At 43.5% G+C, this 19980-nt stretch overlaps 1 long non-coding RNA gene across 2 annotated transcripts; it reads right to left on the bottom strand.

Annotated features, from left to right (window-relative positions):
• Nucleotides 1-10405: 10405 nt before the first annotated feature.
• Nucleotides 10406-18386, bottom strand: LOC105465644 (uncharacterized). Of its 2 annotated transcripts, none has more exons than XR_977673.3 (6): nt 17996-18386; nt 14507-14603; nt 13103-13195; nt 12058-12282; nt 11620-11945; nt 10406-11432 (listed from the first exon to the last, which is right to left on the bottom strand). It is a non-coding gene; the product is annotated as an uncharacterized lncRNA (long non-coding RNA). The 2 variants fall into 2 exon arrangements; XR_977674.3 differs by having other exon boundaries at nt 10407-11432; nt 11620-11939.
• Nucleotides 18387-19980: the final 1594 nt, after the last annotated feature.

The raw sequence follows: 19980 nt of genomic DNA, 5'->3' as shown, positions 1-19980 counted from the left end.
TGGTGTAAGTCCAGGAGTCCAAAAGCTGAAGAACTTGAAGTCCAGTGATTGAGGGCATGAAGCATCCAGCACTGGAGAAAGATGGAGGCCAGAAGATTTAGCCAGTCTGGTCTTTCCATGTTCTTCTGCCTGCTTTTATTCTAGCTGTGCTGGCAGCTGATTGGATTGTGCTCACCCAGATTGAGGGTGTGTCTGCCTCTCCCAGTCCACTAACTCAAACTTTACTCTCCTTTGGCAACACCCTCACAGACACACCCAGTAACGATACTTTGCATCATTCAATCCAATCAAGTTGACATCTAATATGAACCATCCCATGGCCTCAAGTAATTCTCCTGCCTCTGCCTCCCCAGGTGCTGATATTACAGGTGTGAGCCACCACGCCTAGCTCATTTTTAATTTTTGTCTGTGGCTAAAGTCATGTCCCAGAAGCATTTAAAAATTGTCCATTTTCTTCTCATTTACCATGTTTGCCAAATCCAAATGTGAAGTGCAAGAAATAGCTTTAGTTTAGTTAAGATTTTTAAAATACGTTTAAGAAAAAGACATGTTACCATGCCAATTTCTACCATGCTCTAATCACAGAAAGTTGGATTTAATTTACATAATAGCTATTGCAAAACTTGTTCCTTGGCAAGCAGCTCTGGCTCTCAGCAAAGTCATGAAGTGGGTAAATTCTCTTTTGGTCCACCTAATTCAAACTTCTTTTTTGCGGGGTGGGGAACAGAGTTTTACTCTTGCTGCACAAGCTGGAGTGCAATGGCATGATCTCGGCTCACTGCAACCTCAGTCTCCCAGGTTCAAGTGATTCTCCTGCCTCAGCCTCCTGAGTAGCTGGGATTACAGGCACCTGCCACTAATCCCAGCTGGCTAATTTTTGTATTTTTAGTAGAGATGGGGTTTCACAATGTTGGCCAGGATGGTCTCAAATTCCTGATCTCAAGTGATCTGCCCGACTTGGCCTCCCAAAGTGCTGGGATTACAGACGTGAGCCACCGTGCCCAGCCTTCAATTCACACTTCTTAATGCCTAGGCCTCACTCCACCCACTATTCCACTGTGGTCTTCTGATTTCCCTACTAGAAAATTTCAAATTTCGGTGGATAGCTCTCTTTAAAAAAATAATTGTAGGAATATGCAGATAAGAAATGCAAGTGAGCAAAATGAGATATGAGAAGGCTTCGGTATAATTCTGCATATACATCTGAATTATGATGTCACATTGGGCTATACTTTATTTGTTTTCATGTCTGAGTCTCACACCGGATTAATAATTCTGTAGCACAGACTCACTCTTGTTCACATTTGAATCTCCCCTCCCTAGCCTAGGCTGTGACACACAATAGGTGATCAATTTACTTTTGTTAATAATGAATGAAGGTTTATCACATTTGACAACATATTTGTTGTCCCTGTTCATCTATATTGCTACCTCTAATTCCCATTTCATCTTTTCTCAAAAGGCATTTTGAAATTGGATGAGTGAGCAGAATGGAAATGTGACTTCCATGGAGGGCAAGCTGAAAACTACTTTATTCTTTCTCTTCATTGCCCTTTCAAACCTGTTCTATAAAGGTATTTTTTTCTCTGCTTCTTAGATAAAATCCAAGACAGGCCTCAAGAATCTTATCATAACTCTCAGAAAATAAAAAAGACCTCCAGTTACTTCTAGTCATATCAGCTTTATTTCAATAATCGATACATCTAGTTCCATGTAGAACAAAAAATCCAAACTTAAGTTAAGGCTTCTTCCTTACCCAGTTCAGGCCTCCTCTGGGCTGGAAACTTGCAGTGGGAAAGAGGAATGTGGTAGTTTCCTTTCGATTTCCTTTACTTTCTCCTCTTTCCCAGCTGATCTGAGGCCCTAATTGAGGATGGGGTATGGAGGCTCCAAACTGACTTTTTTCCTTTGAATGCACTTGTTGGTTCTTCAGAGGTCTCTGTGAGACTTCACATTGCCCAGCTTTCTCATGAGGGACTCATTCTCTAGCTGAACTGTTGTAACAACCCTCACCTTCAGCACCTGACCCAGTGGTGTTCCCTTGCCCTGATACTGATGGGATCCCCTCACTCAGTTATTCTCCTACATAGGATTCCTTCCAGATGGATCCAGTTACAATCCTCATTGCCCATGTGGTTCGTGGCAATCTCAAGCTTTTCTGCCCTCATACATGGCATCAGCTTAGCCTTTTAGCTTTGGCTCCATGGGTAATAGCCAAACACATTACCAACTCTAAGCCACACTCATCAACCTTTCCAAGTGTGTCTCTGAAGCCCTTCTCACTACACTTGGGGTAAAGATCCCCAAGTCTCTCCCCTCCCCAATGTCTGGGGTTAGGGGGAGAAAAAGACCTCAGCTTGCAAATAATTTTTTTCAACATGAACTCTTACTCAACCTCAACCTCTTAACCCTTTGGTGGATGTTAGGATGGCAGGGGTTTTTGATCACCTTCTTTGCTAGCTCCGTGTAGGAGGCTAAGCACTTCACTTGGGAATATGGGAACGTTTGTCATCTATTATTTTTGACCCAACCTTTGGAGACAGCAGTCAACATCAAGAGCAAAGGTGTCCAATATTAATATCCTATGCAAACACAAAAGGCAGGGTTCATAGTAGCCTGTTTCAAACCCAGACTCTTAAAAATATAGTGGTTAGGTTTTAGTGCAAAATGCTGAATGAATATGTTATAAATAAAGAAATATAGGGTGAAAACAACTACAACAGGCAATGAGTGGACTGGAGATTTTGACTGGTTTCTAGAATATGGAAAGAAGATCAGGTAGTATTGAATAAGAAGACAAGTAACCTGAGTGCCTTCAAGAGAAAGCTACAGTGGAGGTGGCAGCTGTTCTCCTGTGCAAGCTCCAGGGAGCCCTAAGCACAGGATTGGCCAGAACAAAAGCGAGAGTGGGCAGCAGGCATTTAAGGCATAAAATGCTAGTGGCTACCTTCACATCTATCTTTTCTAACCCTACATTTATCAAGGAATCAGTTCTACCATGCTTAGTCCCAGGTGTGGGGACAAAAATGACTCCATTTTGGGTGCTAATCCACCATGTTGACTTCTGACAAGCCCTAGTCCCATAAATGCCTCCTGCTTCCTACTTTATTTACTGCCCCTAGTGTAAGAAGAGGTCAACAATGATGCTGTCACACAGGTTATGGGCTATGACGCACATGGCATTCCTGCCTGTTCTGGAGGGCTGTCTTTAATTGTCTTGCTGGAACATGTCCACTCTTTCCCTACTGTATATGAGCTTTGGGTCTGGGAGGTAACTGTGTGGAAATCTACATGTCTTATGACCACCCAAGATCACGCTTCTATCTGTAAGTTCCTGCAATAAACCACCCTTTACTGACAAACTGGATTTGTCTAGTTTTGTTCTTTGATGTATTGACTCCTTTGGCATTTGGGGACCACTTTGCATATATGGCTCTTTTATGAACATCAGGGAAAAACCCCACAGAGATGTGGTTTCTAAAGAAAGTCAATGACCTATCACTCTCGGGCTTAGGGCCCCAGGAGTGGATGTTGGCACACCAAAGTAAAGCTCTAGCCTTTTTGGCAGCAAAATTGGTCCATTCATTCCCTACAGGGCTTCCACCCCAAAGTAGACCCTATAATTCAGTGCACGTGCATGCATACACAAGCACACACACACACACATACACACACACCTCCCACTCCCATGACAACTTGCCTGTTTTGGAAAAAGCTGTGTTGGGAGAACAGACCTATGCAGTTGCTTTGGGAAGCACACCAATCACATGCATTAGCCAGTCGAGCCCTTCATGGAGATGTAAGACACCATCAAGAATCATCAGACCATTGCCAAAGAGGTCAGGGTAAACACCAGAGGTTACAAATGGTGGAGGTTGGCAGCAAAAAGTGCTTGGGACCCATGTCGCCCACATCCTGTAGAGAGAGGCATGCTTGATCCAGGGAGCTGCTGAACACAAGGTGAGTCTCCAGCAGGAGGCCCTGAATTCCTGTTGCACTCCCTGTGTGTAAAGAGAGCCCAACAATGGCCTTGAATGTGAGAAATAAACATTTTGACCTCAAGTACTAAGAAGTCTGAGCTTAGGCACCAATTACCCCTAGAAAATACCAGCTGTCAGCATCTGGAGAATTTAACAGTGCCTGCTACTGTGAGAAGTTGAATTCGGGTAGAAGCCATCCCAGTGGATGCAGGAGAGCACTTGAGCACATGGGAAAACTCAGGCTCTTTCTCCGGAAAACATGAGCCATCAGTCTCAACAAGTTTGTTGCCAGGTAACCAAGAACAATTTCCCAAAATTAGTGATTGAAAGAGAAGGACCAAGATGAATAAACAGAATGACTAAATCTAGAGAAATCAAAGTTTATCCAGGGAACCAAAGATAATTTTTTTTTTTAAGTCTAGAGAAGATATCGAGTATACCACACTCCCACAATGACATCTGCCCACCTACCTGCCTTAAGAGTAGAAAGGCAGGCCAGGCGCGGTCGCTCATGCCTATAATCCCAGCACTTTGGGAAGCCGAGGATGGTAGATCACCTGAGGTTGGGAAATCAAGACCAACCTGATCAACATGGTGAAACTCTGTCTCTACTAAAAATACAAAATTAGCTGGCTGTGGTGGCGCATGCCTGTAGTCCCAGCTACTCGGGAGGCTGAGGCAGGAGAATCACTTGAACCCGGGAGGCAGAAGTGGCAGTGAGCCGAGATCATGCAATTGCACTCCAGCCTGGGTGACAGAGTGAGACTCTGTCTCACCAAAAAAAAAAAAAAAAAAAAAAAAAAAAAAGGAGGGCAGAATTGTCAAGCAGCCACACTTGAATGGTAGATCTTACCCAGCACAAAGACTACAGGCAAGAACCAGACCAGGGACAGATGTGGCATTTCTTTTGAGAGGAGCAGGAATCTGTCAGACTCCAGTTTAAAAAACAATATCTCTGTCTCCCTTATGAGTATACATATTGTTTTCAGAGTAACAATTGTCTTCTGAACAATGTATGTGAAATCATTGTTTTCAAAGTGTCAGCTGAAGAATCATGAGGGAGATTCATAAATTTGGAAAGAAGAGCCATGTTTCTCATAAAGGGTCGCAGCCTGCAAGTGGCTCTTCTGACAGTCTGGGAAGGAAACACACTTCAAGAGAGGAGTGAAGGGAACAGAAATTTGTGCTGAGTCAGTTGGCTAAGCATACATATTCAACAGGTTGAAGGAGGAGCTATGCATATTCAAGAAGAGAAGGCACATGTGTGTGTAGTGGGTAGGCTAACATGCATGCAGCATGCATCCCATGTTCACTTTGGGGTGGACACTTAACATTTAAATGTATTACAATTGCACCCTTTCCATAAAAAGGTGAAGCAGACGACAGGAAGGCCCTCTGTGTGCAGCCTCTGCTATCCACTCCATGGCCAGTGATCTCTTATCAGGAAGGAATGTTGATCAGTTGTTATGTCAAAACCACAACAGAGAGGGGCGGCATCAGGTGGTTGATTTCAAAAGGGCTGGTTTCTGTTTATCCCTTAGGGGAGAAAGCCTAATAGTAGTCAGTGGGGGAGGAGCTCTAATGAGGCGTGTCCAGCGTCACATTCTGTCATGACTGAGAACTTGGTTTTTAAGTTTTTTCTAGGCCAAAAGGTGTCTGTTCAGTTAGCTGGAGGACTAGAGTTTTATTTTTATTTCTCAAAAGGAAGATATTTAGTTGTGTGCTGTCTGTTCACCAACCAGTCATGTTGCATAACTCCACAAACTCTAGGCTAACTTACAATAAGCAATCTTGGCTTGATTCTTCTTCTTCCTTATGAAATGGAGCTGTTGTCTCGCATAAATACATAGGGCTTGTCATCTCACACAAAGAAGATTAAGGACACAGACACACACAAGAAGTGATTTTAGGAGTGGAGATTTAATAGGAAAAAGAAATAGAAAGGAGAACAGCTCTCTCTCTTGCAAGCAAGAGGGTCTCCCGAATGGGAATTCCAGCCTGGAATGGGAGTGCACTGGATTTTATAGACAGGCTTGAGGAGGTGGTCTCCGATTTACATGGGGGCCCACAGAATGGTTGGACCAGGTGTAACACTTATATAGCACAGGGGGAAAGCTGGCCATCCCATCTTAATCTTATTATGCAAATGGGCTTTCCACTTGGCTGGGGTCAAGTTGTCTGCTCCTTACTGTACAAGTGGCTGGCAAAGAGAAAGAAAGATGGAGCTGCCATTTTGAACATGCCTAGTCCCAGGTAGCCTTTTCGTATTAGCACAGCTCCCAGCATTCACCCGTGCAAGCTTCCAGCTTGCTTGTCTACATCTGCAGTTCGATTTTACAGGCTGCTCTTTGTTAGAAAAGAAAATGATTTGGGGGCTGATTTTCATTAAAAAGAAAACCTTACTGAGGACTTCCTTACCCTCACTATCTGTCTAAATAATTTTTTGTAACTCTTATATCAGTTATATTCTTTTTGTTTGTTTTTGTTTTTTGATTTTTTTTTTTTTTTTTTTTTTTGGCAAAGTCTCACTCTGTTGCCCAGGCTGGAGTTTAATGGTGCAATCTTGGCTCACTGCAACCTCTGCCTTCCAGGTTTGAGTGAGTCTCCTGCCTCAGCCTCCTGAGTAGGTGGGACTACAGACATGTGCCACCATGACTGGCTAATTTTGTAGTAGAGATGAGTTTTCACTATGTTGGCCAGACTGATCTCAAACTCCTGACCTCAAGTGATCCACCCACCTTGGCCTCCCAAAGTGGTGGGATTATAGTGAACCACCACACCCAGCCCCTTATATTTATTTTAGATTCTGTTGAGGAATAGCCTCAATATTTTCTTTTCAGAAGGATGAATGACAGAAAACCTCTGAGCTAATGTGATATTGTGATATAATAAGAATATATATTTTGTTCGTTGTCTTTGGCCCCTGGCATAGAGCTTCTAAAATCCTTGTAATTTCCTAAGTGACACAGCTGATGAAGGAGAACCTTTTGTTATTTATCACAAGCCCCTTTCAACTACATCTGGGTTTATGTTAATGGGGTAACTATTGGAAAGCTTCTGAGAGTGGGGGTTGGTTTGTCAAGGGAACCAACCATGCAATTCGAGGGTTGAAACTTTCAGCCCCACTCCCTGACCTTTAGGGAGGCAAGGGACTGGAAAGTGACTGAATCACCAATGGCCAATGATTTAGCCAGTCCTGCCTATGTAAAGAAACCTCCATAAAAACCCAGAAGGATGGGGTTTGGAATGTTCCCAGGTTGTGGAATACATGGAAGTGCTGGGAGAATGGCATGTGTGGAGAGGCATGGAAGCTGTGTGCTACTTTCCACACACCTTGTCCTATACTTTTCTTTCCTCAGTCCTATACTGTTCCTTAGGTGTATCTTTTTAATAAAGATACCAGTTATCTAATACGTAAATTGCTTTCCTGAGTTCTGTGAGCCATTCTAGCAAATAATTGAACCTGAGGAGGGGGTTGTGGGAACCTCCAATTTATGGACCTGGACTTGAGACAGGCATCTGAAGGGGGGGCAGTGTTGTGGGACTGCACTCTTAACCTATGAAGTCCACACCAATTCCAGGAAGATAGGGTCAGAACTGAATTGTAGAACACCCAATTAGTGTCTCTAAAATATTACAGAATTGCTTGATGTGGGGGAGAAAACGCACACATCTGATGTCAGAAGTGAAGAAAGAGTAGTAGTAGAGTAGTAGAGGAAAAACAGATTTCCCATTCAGCAAGTGCATGCCTGAAAATGCCTTTATTTTGCCTTCATGCTGGAGTAATGGTGTGGGTTGTTATATAACTCTAGGTTGTCTTAAATGATGACAGTAAATATCATTAACATATTTACAAGGAGGTCTAGTCAAGGTCAATCATGCCCCGCCCCCCCCACCCCCCGCCAATGTCGCCCCAGGGGAGATAGGCCTCATTCCTGCTGTTGACCTTTCCCTTATCGTTATTCTTCTTCATCTTATCATGGATAACCTATCTATGCTGCTATCTATGGCCAACCTTTTCCCTTGGATGCCAGATCCTATTTCTTCCTATTTATTAAAGGTCATTGCTCCAGCTATTGTCCCCTTTCTCTCCTGTATCACTTTATTTTTTGCTCCTTCTCTCCTGGATCATTAGTGCCTGCATACAAATGTACAATGACTTCTCCTGTCTTCAAGAATCTCTCTCTAGATGCTGCACCCTTGTCCAACACTGCCCCATTGTCTGTGTTTCGCGTAGTAGAAAAACTCCTCCAGAGAGTTGTCCATAGCTTCTGACTCTAGTTGCTCTCCTCTCATTCTCTATGGAATCCACTCTAAACAGGCTTCTACTAAACTGTTCTTGCCAAGGTCACAATTATTCCATGTCACTACATTCAGTGGTGAATGATCAGTCCCTATCTTTCATGACTCATCAGCAAACAGACTGCAGTTTTAACATTGTTTACCACTTCCTCTCCCTTGAAATATGTCCATTACTAGACTTCCGGGATATCACACTACCCTATTGTCGTTTTCTCCTTACTTCAAAAAAAGAGGAAATCTTATGGGGCATGGATTAAAGGGGAGAAAAGTTTAAAAATGAAAACTAGGTGCATAGGGTAGGGATGAGGGAGGTGACTAGGAGAACTGGGGTACCGTGTATACACTCTGCAGTGGCCCTTCCATGATTCCTACCTATTGGTGTTCATACCCTTGTATAATCCCTTCTTCTTGAGTGTGGACAGAACCTGTGACTTTTTTCTTTGATGTACTTATTTATAATTGACAAATAAAAAGATATATATTTATCATGTACAACATGATGTCCTGAAACATTTAAACACTGCGGAATGTCTATATCAACCTATGTACTACCTCACATACTTAATTTTTGCGTTGACATTTAAAATGTACTCTCAGTCTTTTGTTTTTTTGTTTGTTTGTTTTTTTGAGACTGAGTTTTGCTCTTATTGCCCAGGCTGGAGTGCAGTGGCACGATCTTGGCTCACTGCAACCTCCACCTCCTGGGTTCAAGCAATTCTCCTGCCTCAGCCTCCTGAGTGGCTGGGATTATAAGCACCCACCACCACACCAGACTAATTTTTGTATTTTTAGTAAAGACAGGGTTAAGCCAGGCTTTTCTCGAACTCCTGACCTCAGGTACCCACCCGCCTCGGCCTCACAAAGTGCTGGGATTACAGGTGTGAGCCATCATGCCCACCCCACTCTCAGTAATTTTTAGGAGTACAATACATTGGTATTAACTATAGCCACTGTGTTGTATGAAAGATCTCTTGAACATGACTCTCTTCTATTTAATAGATTGTGACAAAGATGGTAGAATGTCACTTTTGTGATTATATTACATTATACAAGACCCTTTCTCACTAGAAGGCTAGAGCTAAGGATTCCCTCTCCTGAGCTGGCTTTGAAGAAGTGGAAAGCCATGTTGATAAGCCCATTGGCAGATATCTGGGGGTGGCCTCCAGGAGTTGAGGGCAGCTGCTAGTCAACAGTCTCCAGTGAACTAGGGTCATCTGTCCTGTAGCTGCAGGGAAAAAATTTCTGCCAAGCTTAGAAGCAGATTCTTCCCCAGTCAGGCCTTCCTATGAAACTGCAGCCCAGGTTATATCTTCATTGCAGCCTTTTGAGACCCTCAGCAGACCAGCTAACAGAAACTGTGAGACAGTAAGTGTGCGTGTGTGTGTGTCTGTTTTTAAACTGTTAAGTTTGTCGTAATTTGTTATGCAGCAGTAGATAACTAACATGTGGAGGATCAACCCAAAATCTGGTCAAGGGGAGTTCCAGAAATAGAAAATAAGAAAATAAAGGAGATAAAATAATAAATTAAATTATACAATAACATTTCTAAAGTATAAAGAAAAATCTAACAACTTATATTGGAAAGTATTGAGAAACATTAGTAGATGGGGAAAGATTAATATCAAGATATGACATTTCAGAATACCATAGATAAATAAAATGGCTTAAAAGATTTTGAAAGGCAGAGCAGGGAGGGTAAATAGTTTTTCTAAAAGGAACGAAAATCAGGTGGGCATCATATTTTCTGTCCTGACGGCTAGATGTTTGCTTTCAAAGTTCTGAGGAAAAGTTATTTTCAACCTACAGTTGTATGCCAACCCATATCATTACTCAAACATGAAGACAATATAAAGGTATTCTCAGGCATGCATAGCTCAGAAGGTCTTCTACCAATCACTCTTCTAAAAAAATATTGAGGATCTACTTCAGCAAAACTTAAAATGAATCCAAGGAAGAAGGTATAAGAACAAGAAAGGGGAGACTAACCCATGATAAAGATTATGCAGCAAATCTAAAAAGCAACCTGCTCAAATTAAACAAGAAGTCAAAGAAGATCAGTGGATTCACTTTGACAAATATCACTAAGAAGCTAAATGACATTAGCAAAAAGGTTAAGCCCTATGCTTCCCATAGGAAAAAACAAAGGCAATTAGAAACTATAAGAAAAACAAACTTACCTAAAAGACAGTCAGGGTTCAAATATAAAGCAATCTATTATAAAACGTGGCATAATTTTGTGCAATTAATACAGTGTAAGAAAATATATAGTTTGACTTTAAAATTTGGAGTATTTATTCTTCTAGTGTCATAGCTTTCAGTTACAAGTGAGCACATTTCTTTATTTATCCTACAGCATTACTTTAGTTCTACAGTGAATCCTAGATTTATAATCATATTATTGTAAATGTTGCATGGTGAATCCCAGTTTTAAAAATAAATATATATATATACATGGCATGAATAAATGAATTAGAGCTAGAGAGACTAAACCCACAAAGGCTATAAACATTGAGAATATAAAAATAAGTTTAGTTATAGAACTCAGGAGGTGGTATAGTGAGAACTGAAGCCATGTTGAAAAATCCCACAGAAGAATAAAAAATAACTACAATGAGTTGGGTGGAGAGAAGTGGGCTGATGAGGTTTGTGTAAGTGAAGGATTCAGTGGGAACAGAAATCTAGGCTTCACTCCGCTCACCCACCCCTGTGTGTGAGGGGGCCAGCTTAAGGCGTCCCTTTCTAATTTCTACTAGGACTGGGTGAGGAGTGGAGGGGCAGCCATTCTGCATGAACCCGAATGCAATCCTCCATGATTTCTGCCATCCTCCGCCCCCAAACACTCAAGATATGTTGGGGAAAGCGTTGCCTTTCTAGGTGTGGAAATCATAGAAGCCCCATTCCCTTCTTAGTTCCAGAGGGAAGCTCTTGAAAACCTCCCTCCCCTACAGCTGCCTGCATCTTTTCAACCCGGAGCACTCACTCATTCTCTGTCCCTCTCAGGCAGCACAGTTCCCCTCCATCAGCCCAGGCCTAGGCAAAACAAAAGCCAGGAGGAGGGGTGTCTTCTGGGTGCCTGGCAACGGATACTTCCTGCAGAGCCACACAAAGCGTCCTTCATGCTGGCTGGGAACACAAAGGCCAGGCTATCTTCTGGGAGGGAGGAGAGGAAAACGTACTGTAGCAGCAAGACCTAAACGCAAACTGATATTTTCAAAGAGAGATCTCGCATCTTTCCCCCCAACCTCCCAAAGGATCTTTGAGTCTCTGAAAAGAAAATGTATTCCCCACCCTGATGTCCCTCCAAGAGGACCAGGCCCCGGTTTCTGAGGATGCTCACCCCCACCACCTGAAGCCACCTGTTGGTTGGTTAGGGATCTTCCCCAGATGTCCTTCGGGACCAGGCATGGGAGCCAGGGTCTACAGCAAGTGAGCCGAGTTCCAGGTTGGGGAGGCAACCCCCAAACTCACTGTGCATCTCAGTCTTGGAATCTTCTTAGTCTGGTCAAGTGACTAAAAAGCCCCAGCTTTTGGGGAGCAGTGTTTGGTTTAAAGGCATCAGGAGAGGAAAAATGTCAATTTTCACCAAAATGAATCTCGTCCTCTAACTAGGCCAGTGTCCTCTTCCTTCTCACCATTCTCCTTCCCATTTTAGGACTTCTGTAGCTTGGAGTAAAAGGGAAAATGAAAGGAGCTAGCAGAGCCTCATTTGGAGTGTTATTTGAAGTGTTTCCACTCCCTGCTCCTCCCTGATTTTCCAGGATCACCATAAACACACCTCATCTCCCCCATCCAGCTGCCGGTTCATCAGTGGATGCAGTCTACCATCAGAGGAGCAAAAACAAGGCCATTGTGCTTCTGTAAACCTTCAGTGGCTTGCTCTGAATCTTCCTACTAAACAGGGTTCCTGGTCTCCACTGGGACCACTGGAGGCCTCCTCCACAGTGCAGTTGCTTCACTCGGGTTCCAGGCCACTTTTTCAAGGACCAAGTGGGATTCACATCTGGACCAGACAAGAGGGTGCCCAGCCTTAAATGCCCAGCTTCCAGGCCTATGGAAGGGTGTGCACATCAAGCTCCCCAAGGCCTGCACAAGGACAGTCAGGGTTTTTTGTTGCTGTGGTAAATTCCCATCTATCACAGCAGGCAAGACATGGACTACTAAAGTCAACCCATCCATGTCTAGCTCCTGTATTCGTGGAAGTGAGCAATAGCTTCCTTGCCCTGCTCTTCCCACTCTCCTTCACCTGCTTTGGTGGAAAGGAGAGCCATGGGGGTGGAGAGGGAATACACAGAGTTGAGGGAGGGTGAGTGTGCAGTAGAGTGACACACTCACTGTTGATGAGCCCATGCCTGCTTTAGCAAGCCTGGTCTACAGCTCCTGGGCCAGTTCCTTCTGTACCAAAGACTTGAATCCCAGTGTAAATACAGACCCCATCCTTTCTGAAAACCTTTTAGGTAGATGCTTAAGGAGGTGATCTTATGTGTCCTCTGGTTTTCAGTGGACCCTAAATCCTCTTCTATTTCTAAAGTTCTCAGAGATTCAGGTGCAGTGTCTGAGAAAGGTCATCCTAAGCAAAGACACTCAAATTGCATCTCTGCAGAATCCATACATTGAAGTCTGATGCCCAGTACCTCAGAATGTGACCTTGTTGGGCATAGAATCTATATAGATACAATTAGTTAAGAGGAGGGAATCACTGGGTTAGGGTGGGTCTCTCCTCCATATGACTGATGTTCTTAAGTAGAAATTTGGAGATAGACACATGCAGGGAGAACACCATGGGAAGGTTGGAATTATGCTGCCACAAGCCAAGGAACTACCTGAAGACAGGAGAGATCTGGAAGCCTTCCTTAGCACCCTCCAAGGAATTGTGGCTCTGCTGACACCTGGATCTTGGAATTGTAGCCCTAGAACTGTGAGGCAATAAATTTCTGTTGTATAAGCTGCTCAGTTTGTAGTGTTTTGTTACAATAACCCTAAGGAAACTAATCCATCTGAGATATTTCATCAGTTGGCATCATTTCTGGCCTTAATTATCTGTCACTGTGGTACCATCTACTTAATATTCCCACTTCCCCCCGGCCTGGAACCTGCTTGATTTTCTGATTCATTTCCACCATGGGCTTCCCTGACCACCAATTCCTGCTACTTGGCCTGCAACTTGAACAGCATGGCCATGTTGGAAGACACTGGAGCTGCCCTTGCATTCCTGCAGAAGGGTTCATTTTTTAAGAGACATTCAGAATCTGAGATAGTGGCCTTAAAGATCACCCTCTGTGTCATTTCCTTTTCATGATGCTGCTCTTGGATAAATAGCAAAATCACTCCAATAAACTCAAGTAAAGTTGTCTTTGGGTTTTCTGACATGTTTGTTAATATCTCACTCAGTGTTTGCCCAGCAGTCCTGAAGCATTTTACGGGTTTTTAAAAAGTGTTATTTCAAAATCCACTGGTTTGTCCCAACTCAACACTTAAGAAAATCCTCACTCAGCCCTGTCAATCAATTCTCCAAAAGAGTTAAGGCCTTGTCAAAACAATCTATGGCATACAATTTTATGGATTTTGACCAGCCATGAATTGCCCAAGAATTCACATAAATCCTGGAATTATTTCTCATGTGTAGTTGTTATGAATTCTGTTCTACATCATGTGGTGTAAGAAATGTCACATTTGTTGAATTCCTATAAATCAACCATATAAACTCTGGTTGACAGAAAATTCAATCTCAGCCATCTGGGACTCTGTTTCTCCCAGGTTTGGGGAATGATGTGGGGGTTTCACATGGTTCACAGTGTTGACAAGTAGCCTCTGGTCATGGATCTACAATGGTCACTGTGGAGCTCTCTACATTACATACTTCATGGTCCCTTTATGGGGTGGTTTTGCTTCTTTGGTGCCATACTTGGGTCCAGGGATCTTTGCTGAGGTGGTAGTCATGTGCTTTGTGTACAAGTCCCTCTAGTGCACCAGATAGCCATGGTGACCCAGGCCCTGGCACCTCCAGGGCCCCATGGGGGACACAGTTGGAGTCCTTGGTGATTGTGGTACCACAAAACCCTTAGTCTTCTACCTAAATCCTCAAAGCCCCATTTGTGAAAGGGTTGCTTCTGACTCTTTAGCTCTAACACTGGATTGAATCATTGTATTTGTCTGTTCTCATGCTGCTAATAAAGACGTACCCAAGACTGTGTAATATATAAAGGTAAAAGGTTTAATTGACTCACAGTTCAGCATGGCTGGGGAGGCCTCAGGAAACTGACGATCATGATGGAAGGGGAAGCAAACATGTCCTTCTTCACATGGCAGCAGCAAGGAGAAGTGCTGAGTAAAAGGGGGAAAAGCTCCTTATAAAACCATCAGATCTCGTGAGAACTCACTCACTCTTACAAGAACAGCACGGGAAAAACCCACCTTCATGATTCAGCTACCTCTCACTGGGTGCGTCTCATGGCATGCGGGGATTATGGGAGCTACAAGATGAGATTTGGGTGGGGACACAGCCAAACCATATCAATCATGTCCCCCAGAATTCATGTGTTTCCTAAAACTTCAGAATAAAACCACATTTAGAAATTGGGTCTTTGCAAATGTACTTAGGTAAGATGTCATACCGGAGGCAGGTGGGCCCTACTCCAGTGTGACTGGCATCCTTGAGAGAAGAGGAGAAGAAACAGACATAAGGAGAGAAAGCCAAGTGACAACGAAGGTAGCAATTGAAGGGATGTGTCTACAAGCCAAGAAATGCCAAGGACAGCCAGCAAACACCAGAAGCTGGAAAAGGCAAGGAAGGGGTCTTCCCTGGGATTTTCAGAGAGAGCGGGGCCCTCCTGACACCTTTAATTTATACTTCCAGCCTCCAGAATCATGAGAGAATATATTGCAGTTGTTTTAAGACACCCAGAGTGTGGTGCTTTGTTATGCAGCCCTTGGAAACGAACACAAACCCAAGCACTGGCCTCTCTTCACCCCGTCAGTTGGACAATCCAGAGCAATCCCCCTCCATCAGTCTGGACTTTGGCAAAACAAAAGCCAGGAGGAGACGTGTTTTCTCAGCACCAGGTCACTGCTGCTTCCCGTCTGCTGCTCAATGCCCCGAGGCAGGGCACACTAAGCCCTGGTTTCCCCGTGAGCCCAGGAGGGCAACACACTCAATGTCTACATAAACTATTCATGTGGAATTCATACAATATTCATGAAGTTGATGAGGGAAAAATGTTCTTGGATGAGTCTTTATATTCAAATGTTTCAATCTCCAGATATATTTGAACCCCATATATCTGGTGTTGTCATTCACTCATGAAAGACCTGAAATCAGAAATTGAGCAAAAAATATTGCTTTGGCCACTGAAAAGTGCAAGTAGGGTCTGTGTGTTTGACTCACCAGGGGAGGGGCTGACACCCCTTCCGCAGGCACAGAGCCTATCTAATTGTACAGGTGATTTTGGTTTATCTGTCTGTCTTTAATGGCCTTATGTTCCCACTTAGGCTACAAGTGGGGATTGGGGAGTAGACAACATGGAGTGTAGGAAAAAGAGGGGTGGAGAGCTGCAGTCTGTGAGGCCCTTCTGTGAGTCAGCGGGCTGGCCAGCAGGAAGCACTTACAGAGGAGGAGAGAGGGCCTGACCTTCGGCCCTTCAAGGCAGGGCAGCTGCTCAGCTCTCCCAGCTTTTGTCATGAGGACCTGCACAGACCCTTGCTTTACCTCCCCACAATCCAGCTTTGGCAAATCTACATCCAGTGTAGACACAGAGAACAACTTACAGCAGCTCTCAGTTCAGAGACCCAGGGCTGGCCTCATATCACCTTCCCTGCAGCCACTCGCCTGCCTCCACATCCAGGAGCCAGCCCCTCTCACCGCTGGGCCTCCAGCAGCAATTCCCTGGGCGAAACCTTGACCCTGATTCTTGAACCCTTCTTCTCTAAAGTCCCAAAGAATGAAACATTTCTCTCCCTTCCCACCCAGTTTCTTCCCCCAATCTTGAAATTTTCATTTGTGGTTTCAGATCTGCCCCTTCTCAGGATGATCGTGGGAACTGCCACCTGCTGCGTGGAGCTGCATCCCCACTCCAGAGGGGTTGGCCTTCTTGTTTGGTGCCAGCAAGACAATGTGTCTACTATGTGTAGCAGAGCAGACAGTAGACTGAGTCGTCTACTGTGATAGACACCATTGTCTTATTGGCACTACATTATTGTAGTTCCCCAAGCCAGAGTGATTTAGTCTGGTGTCACACCACCTGCAAGACATCGATGGACTAGTTCAGATTGAGCCTGGTCAAATCTAGTCCAGGTTTGTTTTTTTTTTTTTAATATACTTTTTTTTTTTTTGGAGTAATTTTAGGTTCACTACAAAATTTAGCTAAAAGTACAAAGATTTTCCATATACCACCCACCCCCACTACACAGGCACAATCTCTTTTATTCATCTCCCCTACCAGAGAAGTCCATTTGCTAACATTAGTGAGCCCACATTGATGCATCACTATCATCCAGAGTCCAGAGCTCACATTAGGGTTCACCCGTGCTGTTGTATATTCTGTGGATTTTGGCAAATGTTTAAACACATGTATCCACCATTATAGTATCATCCAGAGTAGTTTTACTGCCCTAAAAATCCCCTGTGTTCTGCCTGTCCATCCCACCTTCCTCCCTAGTTCTAGCAACCACTCATCCTTTTAACCTCTCCATAGTTTTACTTGATCCAGAAAGTCATCTTTGGAACCATACAGTATGTAACCTTTCCGGATTGGCTTCTTTCACTTAGTAGTATGCACGTAGGGTCCCTCCATGTTTTTCATAGACTGACAGCTCTAGTTGCTTTTTCACCATTTTTCAGTATAAGTTGGGGGTTGGGCCTGCTTGCTCCTCCTGCAAACTTCAGGTCTCAATTCCAACTCATAGTGAGTCTCCCTCCCTCCCTCCCTTCCTTCCTTCATTCCAGTTATCATCAATTTATTTTAGAGTAAGAATTCAAAAATGAGGATACTGTCACAGAAGATGCACATGTATGTTTGTATCTGAACTTAAAAATTTGCTGGTGGAAAATAAGTATTATTTGACACTTGGTTTGACACCAAGGCTGATTAGCATATGTAGCAGATGTTATCTACAGATTGGATCTGTACTTCCTTGCTTTGATGCATATAATAAAGGAATATGCATTATACAGTACCTTGGAAAATATAGACTCTGCAACTATTTTAACTTATGATAAAATACTTAGATGCCATCTTTAAAATGTGTGAAGATGTGTGGAGTTTTTGAGTTTTTTGGCCAGGTGTGGTGGCTCACGCTTGTAATCCCAGCATTTTGGGAGGCCAAGGTGGGTGGATCACTTGAGGCCAGGAGTTCAAGACCAGCCTGGTCAACATCGTGAAACCCTATCTCTACTAAAAATACAAAAATTAGCCAGGCATGGTGGTGTGTGCCTGTAATCCCAGCTACTCAGGAGGCTGAGGCAAGAGAATAGCTTGAACCCAGGAGGTGGAGGTTGCTGTGAGCCGAGGTTGCACCACTGTTCTCCAGCCTGGGCGACAGAGTGAGACTCCATCTCAAAAAGAAAAAAAAGAGAGAAAAAAAGAGCTTTTCAAATTCTTTCATGGTGTAAATGAGCAAAATGTTGAGGACTGTATTAGTCAGTGTTCTCTAGAGGGACAGAACTAATGGAATAGATCTATACATCTAAATAAAGGGGAGTTTATTAAGTATTAACTCACATGATCACAAGGTCCCACAATAGGCTGTCTGCAGGCTGAGGAGCAAGGAGAGCCAGTCCAAGTTCCAAAACTGAAGATTGGAGTCCAACGTTTGAGGGCAGGAGGCATCCAGCACGGGAGAAAGGTGTAGGCTGGGAGGCTAGGCCAGTCTCTCTTTTCACATTTTTCTGCCTGCTTATGTTCTCGCTGCACTGACAGCTGATTAGATTGTGCCCACCCAGATTAAGGGAGGGTCTGCCTTTCCCAGCCCACTGACTCAAATGTTACTCTCCTTTGGCAACACCCTCACAGACACCCCCAGGATCAATACTTTGTATCCTTCAGTCCAATCAAGTTGACACTCAGTATTAACCATCACAAGGACCATCAACTAGAAGCAACTGAGTGAAGGAGCAAAGGTGACTGTGTATTTGACCCATCAGTTACTCTTCAGGACATCATTGTATGACAACACAATGCACTCATTACCCAGAGTAATCCAGAAGATACTCATTCTGGTTCCTACCATATGTTAACTAAGGCATATGAATTAGGATAGTTAAAATAAAATTTCAGAGTGGTCATCAAAAAATTTACTAATTATCTAGTTCCCTAATGGTGGCAAATGTGGATATACTATACATTTATAATTGCCTACTATGGTGTATAAATATTTTGCCATGTATAGAAGAAAATAGAAAGTATCATTGAGGATAAGGAATAGAAAGATCATAGTAAGATTATAGTTTATATTTAGTGGTGTTTGATATTCATCTTTGTCCTATTCTTTTTTTTTTTTTTTTTTTTTTTGAGACGGAGTCTCACTCTGTCTTGCCCAGGCTGGAGTGCAGTGGCGTGATCTCGGCTCACTGCAGCCTCTGCCTCCCGGGTACAAGTGATTCTCCTGTCTCAGCCCACTGAGTAGCTGGAACTACAGGTGTGTGTCACCACTCCTAGCTAATTTTGCATTTTTAGTAGAGACAGAGTTTCACCATGTTGGCCAGGCTGGTACCGAACTCCTGACTTCAGGTGATCCGCCTACTTTGGCCTCTGAAAGTGCTGGGATTACAGGCGTGAGCCACCGTGCCCGGCCTTTGGCCTATTCTTCACCAACTCCTCGAACTTGGACAAGCAGATTCCCTTGTCAGTCCTTTCTCAGGGTGAGGCAACGTGAGAATTGCGTCTGTAGGGTCCAGGCCACAGTAGCACCAGTTGAGATTCTGCAGCACAAGTGATACAGACTTAACTAATGTTTTTGATAATTTTAAAAATTAAAGGTAACATGAAAGTAGTAATTCTACTACCTAATAGTTGGCGGTTCACTTTGTAAACTAAAGCCACTGAGTAAGTCACTATGTGGCCAACCACTTAACCACGGACGGGGCTCAATTTCTCTATCTGTCAAAAGGGGTAGACGGTCTCTGAGGTCACTTTCAGTCCTTACATGTTGTAATTCTTAGTGATGTCATTATAAAGCTGAAGAGAGGAAATGATCAGGAATCATTTTATGTATTCAATTATGACTGCACATCAGAAAAAAAATCTTTTAAAGCCCTAGAATGGTTAGGCTGTGGGTAGAAGACTTTAGAAAAATGCAGATCTCCTCGTCCCGGAAATAGTCTTCTGGAATCCAATGAAGAAAGGTATCTCAATGTTGTTCTTCTGAAAAGTGCTCACTCTTTGATTAACATGTTTGCTAACTCCTTTTTCTTAGCTTTCTTCGACTTATCAATCTTTGAACCTGGGTTTTCTCTTCTTTCACTCTCAAATGTTTAATTAAGGGGTAGAAGGATCATTTTGAGAAGAGGAAAGTGCAGTTCGCATGAGATCAAATTATTATCCATTGGATAATCCACATCCTATGGATAATATCAATTATCCATAGAGTTGATTGGGTTGTGGAAGGGCTTAAAATGAATTATGATGAAGGTGAAGTTTGGGGAGAGGCTAGACTCTGGTTGCTGGTGAGTTTGTTGGTGGAGCACTCGGGACAGGGTCTAGGAGAG

Source organism: Macaca nemestrina, chromosome 5, assembly GCF_043159975.1.
Source record: "Macaca nemestrina isolate mMacNem1 chromosome 5, mMacNem.hap1, whole genome shotgun sequence".
Lineage (NCBI taxonomy): Eukaryota > Metazoa > Chordata > Mammalia > Primates > Cercopithecidae > Macaca > Macaca nemestrina.
The sequence above is the reverse complement of the archived record's forward strand: the minus strand, read 5'-3'. Positions and strand labels throughout refer to the sequence as shown.